The 11,902-nt window shown below is 43.6% G+C and overlaps 1 protein-coding gene across 4 annotated transcripts in view; it reads left to right on the top strand.

Moving 5' to 3' along the window:
* Positions 1-2,584: 2,584 nt before the first annotated feature.
* plxna1b (plexin A1b) overlaps positions 2,585-11,902 on the top strand; it is a 181,332-nt gene continuing 172,014 nt past the window's right edge. For all 4 annotated transcript variants that reach the window (XM_086291844.1, XM_086291842.1, XM_086291843.1 and 1 more), the window contains exon 1: positions 2,585-2,694. The gene's annotated coding sequence lies outside the window, so the exon portion shown is untranslated. The remainder of the gene's footprint in view (positions 2,695-11,902) is intronic.

Genomic DNA, 11,902 nt, shown 5'->3' with positions numbered 1-11,902 from the left:
GCTGCGAGGTTTGATAGACTTGGGGGAAATTTTCTGGCAAGTGTCGAAACTCAGCTACTCTTCTATTCTAATGTGCAGGCACGCAAAGGTCTGTGTTGTTTTTAATCAAAAACACACATTGCATCTTCGTCCGTGAAACACTCATTCTCACCCTCTCACACTTAGATACACACACAGCTCGTGAGGCCAGGTGGTGTGGTTAGTGCCAGATCTTGGTCTCTGCTCTCCTGAGTGCAATTGGTAACCTGAGCTGCCTGTTTGAGTAACTCAGTTATCCCAAAAGCTTCCTTGCTGCACAGACATCATGGAAAAGTGCCCAAAAACATGGCTTACCTAAGCTCCTAATATTCACTCGCTCTTCGAGGAATATTGAAATAAAGCTTCGAAGGTGGCTTTCACCATTGTGAAGTTCAATATCATAGGAGAAGAGGAAGAATTAAAAGTTGGTTGGGGTATAGGCTTACAGGGGCAGTTTGTATTGAAAATCTGTCATCAAAGTGACACTGAGTCTAAGTAAGGCTGTGGAAATGTGTCAGCTGATGGGACATGACAGACAGGCTTCGGGCCTCCTCGTTTAATTAGAAGTCTGACTTGTTTTGTGGAGATCACAACTAAAATCTGTCTGCGATCATCTCCCGGGCAAGTTCTAATTTGAACACCATTCACTGTAGATTTAGATTTTCTGCTCACGACCTGCAGGTATGCAATATCTTGCAACAGGATAAACTGTGCCTGTCAGGGCTTTAATGTCAACTGGTTGTCTTGCAAATATTTGTTGTCACTCTGTCCACTCCTGTCATCACCTCTATCTTGTTCCCACACAGTACTGCCTGGGTTTCTCCCCCTCTGCTGTCGTCTACTTCTAATGTAATCTTTTCCTGCGTCTGCTATTTGTTTTAACTTGAAGTGAGAGATGTGTGCTGTGAAACATATTTATGTAGGTAATAATAACTGTGATAATAATGACTTTCACAACTGTGATAGTTGTGATTGCTGGAGTGGTAGTTGAAAGTAACAATGTCCATGATTATATTTTAAGTGGCCTCCAGATTTTCTTGTTCTCTTTGTTTTATGTTAATTAAATATAATTAAATTGAACTAAAGTCATTTCTTTATATTTTACCAAGAAAATGGGGAATTGGTGCAGCGATTCACTGAAACTTGTGCAAACATACATGGAAATAAAGTATATAGGGTGAAAACTGAGTTTTTAACAGTTTGCATGAGCTTGAAAGTCAACATTTATTCTTAAATATAGCACAAACTTTCTCAGAAGAGCTTTTTTGTCATTGCTTTATGTAATGTCCTGATCCATGCTGAACCTCCTCCATATATACTGATCATCATTTGAACCAAAAACTGTAATTCAGGACTCCATCAGACCTGTTGCCACTGACTTTCAGTGCAGTTCCTGTGTAATTTCCCCCATTTCCCTTCCTTAAGAATAGCTTCTTGGCAGCCACCCTTCCACTGAGACTATTTCTGATGAGGCTTCAGCAAACAGTACATAGAAAAATTGAAGGTCCAGCTGCATCTTTCAGGTCCTGTGTGAGATCTTTGTTGGATTTTGTAATTTTCTTTCTCAAGAACATGACTTTCAGATACCATCATCTGCTGTAAATAGCTTTTTAGGTCAGCCACTTCTTCTTTTGTCCTCCACTTGTCCAGTGTTGTCAGTTTTTTAAAGGACATGCTACACACCATGCTGAGATGTGCCAAGTTTTCAGCTAATAACTCTATGAAAATCACCTTGCTGGTGCAAAAATACTATTTTATGCCTGTCAAACTGTGTTATCTTTGGTATTTTTCATATAATCGGCTAAAGAAATGGGAACAAATTACATGCTTTTGTGACAGGTTGCTAGTAACAAAGTGCCTAAAGACAATTTAAAATTGCTGCTTTGCTAAGTCGTCTGCTATGTGTAGTTACAAGACTTGCTCATCCTTTGAGTTATGATCTTTTCTTATGCTTGAATGATTCATAGGTCAGTGTTAAGTGACTTAAAAAAACAAACAAAATTCTCTGAAAATGGTCAGATACAAGAACTGCAGCCAACTTGCAAGGAACAACTTTAAAAGACCTTGCTCAAGACTGCTTTAAAAACATTACAGGAAACTCTGGCTCCTTGGAAGCAAAATATAAAAAAAATGAATGGTGACTCAAGACTTTTGCACAGTTTTGCATTTCTTTTTAGATTTTTATTAAGTAGATATAAATATTCATTTACAGAGCCTGCCACTACATAATTACCTACAACTGAGAAGGAGGAAATACAGAAAGCCAGATAATTAACAGTGTACGAACATAATAGTTCATAATTACAATTCAATTAAAAACGTGAAAAAAATAGTTTTGCACGTGTGGAAGCTAAGCTTGGCCAAATTATGAATGTAATGTAAAGGTCTCCCCAGCCTTCACATTATAAAGCAGTGGAAGCCCTCTATGGGTTTGTTTGGGTACTGCAGCATCAGCAGGGACAGCGGCGGCAGAGCGCCTCCTCCCTCCCTCCCTCCCTCTCTCCCTCCCTCCTACTCCTGGAGCCGGAGCTGCATTCCTCTCCTCTCCGCTCCATTCACACGCAGGGAGCCGCCGGAGAGAGAGCAGACCCGCTCTGTGACCAGTGTGGAAATGTCCACAAGTTTTGGAATTTAAAACCATGGCGAGGATATCTACCCCAAGGATCACTTGAACCTGTAAGTACCGCGAAAACTCTGGAGCAGGGCTCTTTTCGCGTGGAAGGAGCAGTTTTTGGTGGAAATATTGCGCTTACATTCCCCCCCTTCTGTATTGACACCGTGTGGTGAGTTTGGGGTTGTGTTTCGTCTCTTTTCCCCAACGTCTTCCCAGCTCGCGCTGTGTGGTTTCTCCACGAGTTTGCCGGGGAGAAAGGTGGAGGCTTGTGGCTCCGACCAAAGGCAGCCGTGGAAAGCCGTGCGGACGGAGGACCTGTAGAGAGATATCTACTTATTTAGGTGTGCGCTGGTGTGTGTAGACTTGCGTTTCTGTGTTGCGCTGTGTTGAATGTGCGCCCCGGTGTGACCACCAGCCGGATTGGAAACACAGAAGCGCACACACAGACACACACAAACTGTTAAAACTGCGGATATTTTGAGCTCGCGCGCCGCTTTAGCTAACTCTATTACTCTATTGCCTCGCGCTGAACACCTGGTGCTTTGAGAGAAAAAAGGGGATGGTTGCGGGTTTTTTTTTTAAGTATCCGCGGGTTTTGGTGCAGTGTGTTGAGTTTTTCTCTGCTTGAAGCACGGCTGTTGAATTAAAAATAAGAGTTTTTGGGAGAATGGGAAAAGGAGGAGGAGGGGGGGAAGCAAACTACCGGCACCGGGCTAACGCGGACCAGCTCGCAGCCTAATCTGGCTCGGAGTGCGCCGGGCGGTTGCATTGCCTCGGAGGAGGAATGCCACCACCATACATAATTACAGGTATTCAAGGAGCTGACACTCACTGTCGCCTGGGTAAATAATCGGGGGGAGTCTGAAGAGTCTGCCTGGCCTTAAACGTTTTATTATTATTTTTTTTAATGTTATTTATTTATTGTTTTTTTTATGTTTGACTGCCCCGGCTTTAATAAATGGACCTAAGGGAGGAGTTGTGTTAGATTTCTCTAGGGAACAAGGTAGTACCCCCCCCCCCCCCCACCCTTCTAAAAAATAAACAAATAAATAAAGCGATTCCCGTATTAGCTTTAAAATAATTAGAAATTGTATGTCGGCGTGATGTGATTGGGCCATTAATCTGCAAACCAGTTTGTGGCAATTTGCGAGCTTTGTTATTCGACGGCAATTGAATCCCTCTCTTCTGAGCAGGGATGGAGTGGTGAGGGCTGTCTGTGGGTGTGTTTGAGTGCGCATCGGTTGTCAGCTATTGAAAATGCTCTCATTGCTCTATCGGATTCTCCTCAGTTCTATTTTTTAATCAAATCCTGGTTAACCAAATTAGTCTACCCACCCCGACCCCCGCACGCAGCATGAATTCATTTGGAGCCCGTTTTAAACATGCATTCATGAATCATATTAGATGAGTAAAGGCTTAGAGATAATTTGAACCTTTTTTCGGGGTGGTGGGGTGCAAGACTGGGGGTTAATGAGAAAAGTCACATCTGTGTTCCTTAAATATTTGCGCGTGGGTGTATCATCTGCACATCGTGGCACCCGTCGGACGATTTTACTACATGTGGCACCCCCTGGAATAGACAGAGGCGGTTTGTGTGTGATGATGGCATAATTCTGTATTAGAGGTGGTGTGACCCTGTTTGGCCTGAGATAGGGGAAGCAACAGTTTGTTATTGACAGTTCAATGAAATGACATGCATTCACATGTAAATACTGTGGGATTTCAACCATGACATGAGTGTTTGTTTAAGAGGTGGTGCCTAGACACAAGGCTTTAAATCACTTAACCACAGGACCAGGGACATCTCACCAGCTGCACAACACAAGCATACTGAACATGTCAAAATCAAAACTGGCATTATTCACACCAGCGTGTGACTGACAGAGAGGAACCAAAGGCATCATTGACTTTTTTTGTGTGCAAACAATGACCTTTTTCTTATTTAGCAGCGACGGGGCTTGAAATGACAAAAAGCTCAGTGTAGTTCTCCTAGTGACAAAAAAAATCTTCAAGTGATTATGGATATAATAATATGCTCATGATTACACATGTGCATGTTTAGACATGCCCAAACAACTGCCTGTTTTGACCCTAATCTATGAGAAATGGGAGGATCTCACCTACGTGATTGTTTCTTTGTTGTTTCAAAAAGTCCCACTAGTCCAAATGTCATCTTGTACGGCATTAACATGAAAGCTGGCAACCCAGCCAGAAAATTACAAGCAATTTCCCTCAATCTTCCCTAATTATGATACAGATCTGCCCCACAATAGAGCAGCAGTGTCGTGAATTTTCAAAGTCTGCCCTGTCCAGTCTGCCTGCTGCCGTTTGCCGCTGTGAAGAGTAAATCTGTGATGTCCAAACTTTGGAATTCGAGCTGACATGTGCTCTTTGCACCCCTCTGGTCCGGCCTTTGTGTGGCTCCCCCCACGTCGCATTGCTCCGGACGTTTCAGTGAGCGGCATATTTAAGGTCTAATTAGATTGTAGATGGATGATGAAGCAGAGGGGTTGCGCTAAAGTGAGGACTGAATTGCATCTTGGCATGCTGTAAGACTGAGCTTGATATATTTTTGCTTTACTGCTTATATTGATAGAGGATTTTAGAAAAGGAAATAAAAACAAGGATTTGAAATAAATTCCTGCAGACACACATGGGACTTTCTCAGCTGGAGTGAAAAACTACTTCACTGGGTTAAGGAAATTGTTTATATATGGGAAAGGACTTTCACAGTGTAACTGTATTCTTGAGGGTATGCTGCACTATGATTCATGGCTTTCATGCAGTGGGAAGATATATGCACTGTGTTTGCACTCACAGTTTTGTAGTCTGTGTGTTGCTACACTGCAGAATCCAGGTCCTTTTCCGGTGTTCCTCAATGTTTGACCAGTGTAACATCCTCAACTTTTAGGCATTTCCTACTCTCTGCCTCCACTTTTCTGCTGCTCTTCCTGGCTCCAGCCTCATGCTGCCACTCAGACTTCCTTTCCTAGTCCGTTCTTGCCACCGACACCCCCCAAATCGAACACTTTCCCTCTTCTCCAGCAAAGTTACACCTTGTCAGGTTGCATGCCGATTCTCCTCTCCTCTGGTCTCCCTTTTCCTCCTCCTCCTAGAGAGAGACTGGACTAGCAGGCCAGGCCAGGCTTCTCTGTCTGTTTCACAACTGGCTCCTCACTATGTTTCATTTACGAGATGGCTAGTCTTCATTGTTTGCCAGTGCCTGTCCATTGATGCCCCTTTGGCTCAGTGAAGAAGCGTTTACTACTAACTGAAACGGGATCCCCTCTTGAACTGAAACAGTGGTTATGTCAGAGAGTGTCACGTACACAGTAGTGTTAACTCTGCCCCACCCCCCCCATGTGTGACTGAGGGCTTTTTTGGCTCAGCGATGTTGTAATGCAATATCTGCTTTCATATCACAGCCGGTGGAGATGGCATGTTTTTATTACATGAGTTTTCATTTGTGTCAGTCTTGCTAAAGAGGTTAGGCAGAGAGGTATGTTGCCTGCTGGGTTCTGTTGAACTAGTGTTTATTTATTTATTTATTTCGTTGCACGTCTTGATCTTTTCTTCCTTCTTTGCTTCCGTCACGTCCTGCCCAGCCTCTCCGTCGGTCACCTCCCTATATCTCTTTCTGAGCCTTTCCCTTCCTGTCTTTCCATCAGTATTTTACTTAGGCTCTCCAGGGTTTCTGTGATGCCCTGAGGTGAGGAGCCACTCAGCAACAGCAATATTAAAAAGCACGAAAGAGGGTCCAGCAGTAGGGCTCTACCCGAAGGCCATGCTGTGCACACACACACACTCACAGCTCTCATGGTGCTAACACCTATCCAGCCGACAAGCCTTAATATGAAATAAATTCACTCGCCAATACCTGGCGGGCCTGTCTTGACTGACTGCTCAAATAGGAATGACCTCCATTTGGCCCAAATAAGAAGCTGGGATTGAGAGTCAGTGGGCGGTGTTGAACTACAAAGTGCTGGTGCATTACGAATCATATCAAGAGGTGAGTTTGCAGGTGAGCCGGCAGCATAAACCCTCATCAGTGCCAATCAGAGGCAAATTTAAAGGTAGACTGAGCTATCTGCAAGCTTCATCAAAGTTTTTGCAAAAAAAAAAGGGGGGGTGTGGGAGGGGGGTGATCAGGTGTGACAGCTTTATTTTGGTCTCGGGGAAACTGGCTGAACTAGAAAGGATGCATAAAGTGAGTGGTTGTGGAATTTAAATGAGGGCTCAGGCTGTACTGTTTGATGCTCTGACCATTAAAAACCCAAAATCCTTGTTGCATGCCTTACTATAGTATAGCTGATTCAATATGACCACTGTGAGCAGAGCAGAAATGTCTGCAGTCTGAAAATGGCTTTTTTCTTTCTTTGAGGAAGGCAGCTTTAGTTTCTCCGCCGTGCTCATCCAAGTGAACTGTCTGTTATGTATAATTAATTTTCTCCTCTCTCCCAGTTTATTTTTATCGCTCACTTTTAACTGTTTCTTCAAAGGACCCCTCCCCCGCTTCCGTCTTCCTCAGTGCCTGCTGAAAGTGACAGCTGCTCGGGTACAGGGATGCTTTTTGAAGCAGGCACTGAAAAGGCCACTCACTCAAGACAACTCGGAATAGAAAAATCTCTGCCGTTCTGACAGTATCAAAACCACTCCTGCTAATCTGGCTGCAAATTGAAAGAAGCTCCAGTGTTAGTCTGTGCTGCATGTTGGGGAACAGAGTTTACATGGCTCCCTTTATTGTTCAAAGATTTGTTGGTTGGTTTGCTTACAATGCAAGGCAGAGGGACAAGACTGACTTAAGTAGGGCAAGAAGAAATTTTGTCGTTCACTGTTATGTGCATACTCACATTTCTCGAGGACAATACTGCGATGAGTTTATTTTCAAAGAAAGTCAAATTGACAATCCCTCATTTCATTTGTGGGAAAGACTCCTCCCAACCAAAGCGAACCAGTGTCATTGGCTGTATTTGACCCTTGACCCCCAGCATGTCACTACTTGGATTGAGTTACAGTCATTCCGAAGGTCCCAGCGATGCAGAATTAAGCTCGTTCCACTTCTGACCTAGTGGCCTTGTCTAGAATCCCACTACACCTGCAGCTAGTGGGCACAACCTCAGCATATGAGGCTTCCTACCTGGCAGGCTAATGCTCTTGTCAGCAGTCTGTCTTCCCCCATCAGACACTGACTCAGACGGGCAGCTTGGGTCTGATTGTTGCAGACGGACCAAAAAAAGGAAAAGAAAAAAGGTTTCTCTTGTTGCTTTTTCGCTTATAAAAAGAGAGCGAGTCTGGTATTGATCTGGAAATCATCATTCCTTCCTGTAATCTCATCTCATGTCATCTATATTGTTTAATAATTTTATTGATGAGGTGTGCATCTGACAGGTTGAGTTGCACTTAATATTTTCCTGGATTAGCATCTGTGAAGTGAGGCTTCCTAGAATCATAGTTATTGTTACTTAATGTGAATCTCAAATTTTTTTCTTTTTCTTTTATGAACAGTATGTTAGAACTGAGAATTAAGTCACAGACATAGAGGGTATCCCACATACCCCTAGTGTCTGCCTTCCTAAATTTACTCTTAGCAGGAACAACCAATTTCCCTAGTTTATAGGGCAAAATTCTAACCTTTGAATGGCTTCTATCTGGAGCCTGTCAGTATAAGTGGCAGAAATTGTGTCTTGCGGATGCTGAGATAGTCTCAGTTTAGATGAGGGAGCCTACTGGTTGTTTACTGTGCTCACTAGAGTCTGTCTGCCTCTTCAGGCATGTTTGGCTTGTTAATGAGAACCACTGTGTGAGAGAGGAGGCAGTGCACTGTGGGTGTGTGCCTGTGCATGTATTTGCATTGAGATAAGCAGCACATCGTTGATGTGCACACTGTATCTTAACATATTTGTGCACGTGAAAGTGAAAAGACCTCTGGTTTAATGTAAGGTAACTCTCCACTGTTGTAAAGGAGATGAAATGGTGAAGAGTTTTCACTGGCATGTAGTTATTGAATGTTTTGATTAATGTAATGGTGCAGTAACTCATAATTGCGTACTTCTTTTTCATCCATCTCAGTCATAGTATCTGCTGTGTCGTTATTGCTGTCTTGCATCCTTCTACTTGCTTAACACACACACCCCTCCTGGTTTCTGTTGTGTTTACCAAGGGGAATCTTAAATAATTCAAATGGTCTGTACTCCCCAGCCATGTAAATAAGACCTAATAGAAGGAAGGCTTTTGAAAAGAGCCACATGGCTGTGGGCTAGCCTGTAAATCAGCTAGATGCCTGTCTGGGCTCTTTATTGTGTCTGTGTTGGGACTAGCAGTAACCTCCATGTTAGCGGAAGGACAACTCATTCCACAGAGGTCAGCAGTTTGGTGACTGTGCCCCCGAGGCAGCGGTGGGCATTGAAGAAATGTGTGCATATCCATGTAGGACACAGGTAAATGTACCCTCTCTCTAGTCCCTTAGTTGCGTTCAGGTTCAGGTTTGTGTGACACACACAGACACGCATGCTATGCCTCATAAACCATACACTCTGATGTCAGCACCTGCATGTGTGTTTACCAGATGGAGATAAGTGCTCATTTATTCATTTTGTTTACCAGTAATTTTTTCCCCTGAGTGCTTGGCACTCATTAGATGTCGGCTGGTGCTTTTGGCTAGCTTGGTGTGTGTGTGTGTGTGTGTTTGTCTGTGTGTGTGTTTGGAGAGGGCAGACTCTTTGCAGAAAACCAGTCAATCATGGGGACAGAGAAAAAAAGAAAAAAACATTTTGCTCTTTCAACATAACAGAAAAAGCAGTTAGCCTTCTTAAATCCGCTATGCTATCCCACTTCAGCTGCAAAAAGAAGGGTAGGTTTTGAGTAGCTTTAGCCTAAATCACTTTGGAGCGCTTCCCAGCTTCTCACCTCTCCACGTTTAACTCCCAGTAGCCAATTTTCTAAAACCAAGTGGGACCTGTCAGGTTTTGGGACAAGCTCAATTTTTTTAAGCTATGGTTAAAAGCAGTATTGCTTCTCTTGAAACTCTAGCCCGGATGAAAAATGATTTCTGTTAAAACAGCACTCCAAAAGAACCACTGAAATTATTTTTAAAAGAAAACTGGAACATAAATAAAAGTGCAAACCTTTTACAGTAAATAGCCCTGTTTGTAGTTGAAACCAGGCCACTTACTCCACACGCCTAATCACAATGTTATGTGTCTGTCTAAGAAATGGTTTCCCGATATTCATGTCCCTGTGCTTATGGTGAAGTTGACTTGTCACATAGAAAATGTAGCCTGAAACTCCTCTTAAAATGGTGAAGAAGCAGCATAGAATATCCTACACCTCCTCCTTCTTCACTCCTTTTTTATTTCCACAGCCTCTTTGTCAGCTTTCTTTGTACCCTTCACAAAGGGTTAAAGAGGGAGAAGTGATGAGTAGCCCACTGAGTCTGGCCTCTATTGTATGTTGGGATTGTGCCACTGCATAGCATGTCGACTATAGACACATGTACATGGGACTTTTCTGATTTCACAGGGACTACGGTTACCCCGTAATACGACGCTCACCTGCTGCAGAGTTATGCAGATATGAGACACGTGTATTTTATGAGCTCACTCAGTGGAAAAATGTTGTTTTCATATTTTTCTTTTGCATAGTATTTTTCACTTTTGAACTATACTGTACTCGAAGCTTGATGCACACTGTGCACCTTAGATCACGTTCCTAGCATTTCACAGCTTCAGAGGAAAGTTTTCGGGATGCTGCAGAAATACTTTGTTTTGCTTCTCTTCTGTCAGTGGAACCATGTGCTTGAGGACTATAAAATCTCATTCCCCTCTCTTTTCTACCTTACATACCTTGTTAAGGAGAAAACCACAGACAGCATGGTGTGCAGAACACTGGTGACTGCTCAGTCCAATTCTTTTAGCAGACCTGTGTTGCCTCCATGTAATAACGGCACAAATCCTGGGGGTTCTTTTAAGTTGTCTCTCTGTCCTCGACCACCTGCAGAGAAAAAGCAAACCGACAGGGGCACACTGGGAATAAGTGCTCCAGGCCAGACAATGGCGGACCGCCAGGAAGGGGGTGGGGTGCAGGTTGTAGCCAGAAATAGAAGAAGAGCAGGAGGAGGAGCAGGGCTCCAAACTTTGAGGAGGGGTGGGAAAAGAGAGGTCAAATGTTACAATGATCTGTACTTTGAAGGTGGAGTAGAGCCATGGAGGTTTTATTGCCAGTGCTCTGTTGTTGCTTTTTGCCCATTCTGGGGTGAACCTCTGGTCTGCTACTGCATTATGGGGAGGGGCATATAGATGGGTCTGGATGTGAGCCACACATTGCTATCCCATGATGTCTTCAGTTGCGCTTGGTCACCTCTGACCTCTTCTTCCAGCAGTTGTTGCATTGGTCAGCAGCTTGCCTGGCCCCACATAAAGAGGCGTAGAGTAGCAAGGAACATCTTTGCTTCAGTGAGTCTGTTTTTTTTCAGCTTCTAGATTTTCTAGGCTGGATAATGAGGCAGAGCATGTGACGAAACAGCCAGCAAACACGAAGGAATGCATCAGCGATACCATTCCGTTTCAAATGAAATGGGGTGTGGAGCTTGTGCCTGGTGATGTGCTTGAGCTGGGAGGAGTTGCTTCCTTTCACTCAGTCTTTTCTCTCGAGACTGTCCTCCCTCTGCCTCACCAAGATTTCCTTGGTTTCCATTGCATGTGAAGGAATGCGGCTGTTCTGGTTGATCAGCTCAGCTCTTCATTGTTTTCAGAGTGTGACCTTGTTTGGTTCTCGGGATCAGCTTGACATGGCCTCTGGTGCACTTGCAGACGTACTCTGCGTGTCCTCTGACACATGACAAATCGTATTTGTCTAACTGGCACTTCAGGCAATACCAAATGTTAGCTCAAAAACAATGGAATGACCAATAACCAAAACCAGTGGTTACATTTAAAATGGACATGTCTGAAATTTGTAGCTTTTTCCAAACCCAAGTTATCATCAAGTTGGAGCATCTTTTAGTCACTGGCACACATCTCATGAAGACATTTTAAGGAACAAGCTGTTTTTAGTTTTTCTTTCTTTCTTTTTTTTCAGTTAGACACACCTCATTCTCCCCTCAACAATCACTGCCGCAGTGAAACTTGGCCACAGCACAGACACATTTTCAAAAGTAACCCATCTCCCAGTCTGCTTGTAGCTGCATCAACATAAAAGTGTTTAGATTTGTGAAAGGGCGGGATATTAAGAATCTGAACAAAACGACGCCAGAGCCTGCACCTCGGCCAGAAA

Source organism: Aulonocara sp. 'chitande type north' Nkhata Bay, linkage group LG5 (genome assembly GCF_057382095.1).
Source record: "Aulonocara sp. 'chitande type north' Nkhata Bay isolate Kocher_YH1m ecotype deep benthic linkage group LG5, A_spYH_male_GT1.1, whole genome shotgun sequence".
Lineage (NCBI taxonomy): Eukaryota > Metazoa > Chordata > Actinopteri > Cichliformes > Cichlidae > Aulonocara > Aulonocara sp. 'chitande type north' Nkhata Bay.
The sequence above is the reverse complement of the archived record's forward strand: the minus strand, read 5'-3'. Positions and strand labels throughout refer to the sequence as shown.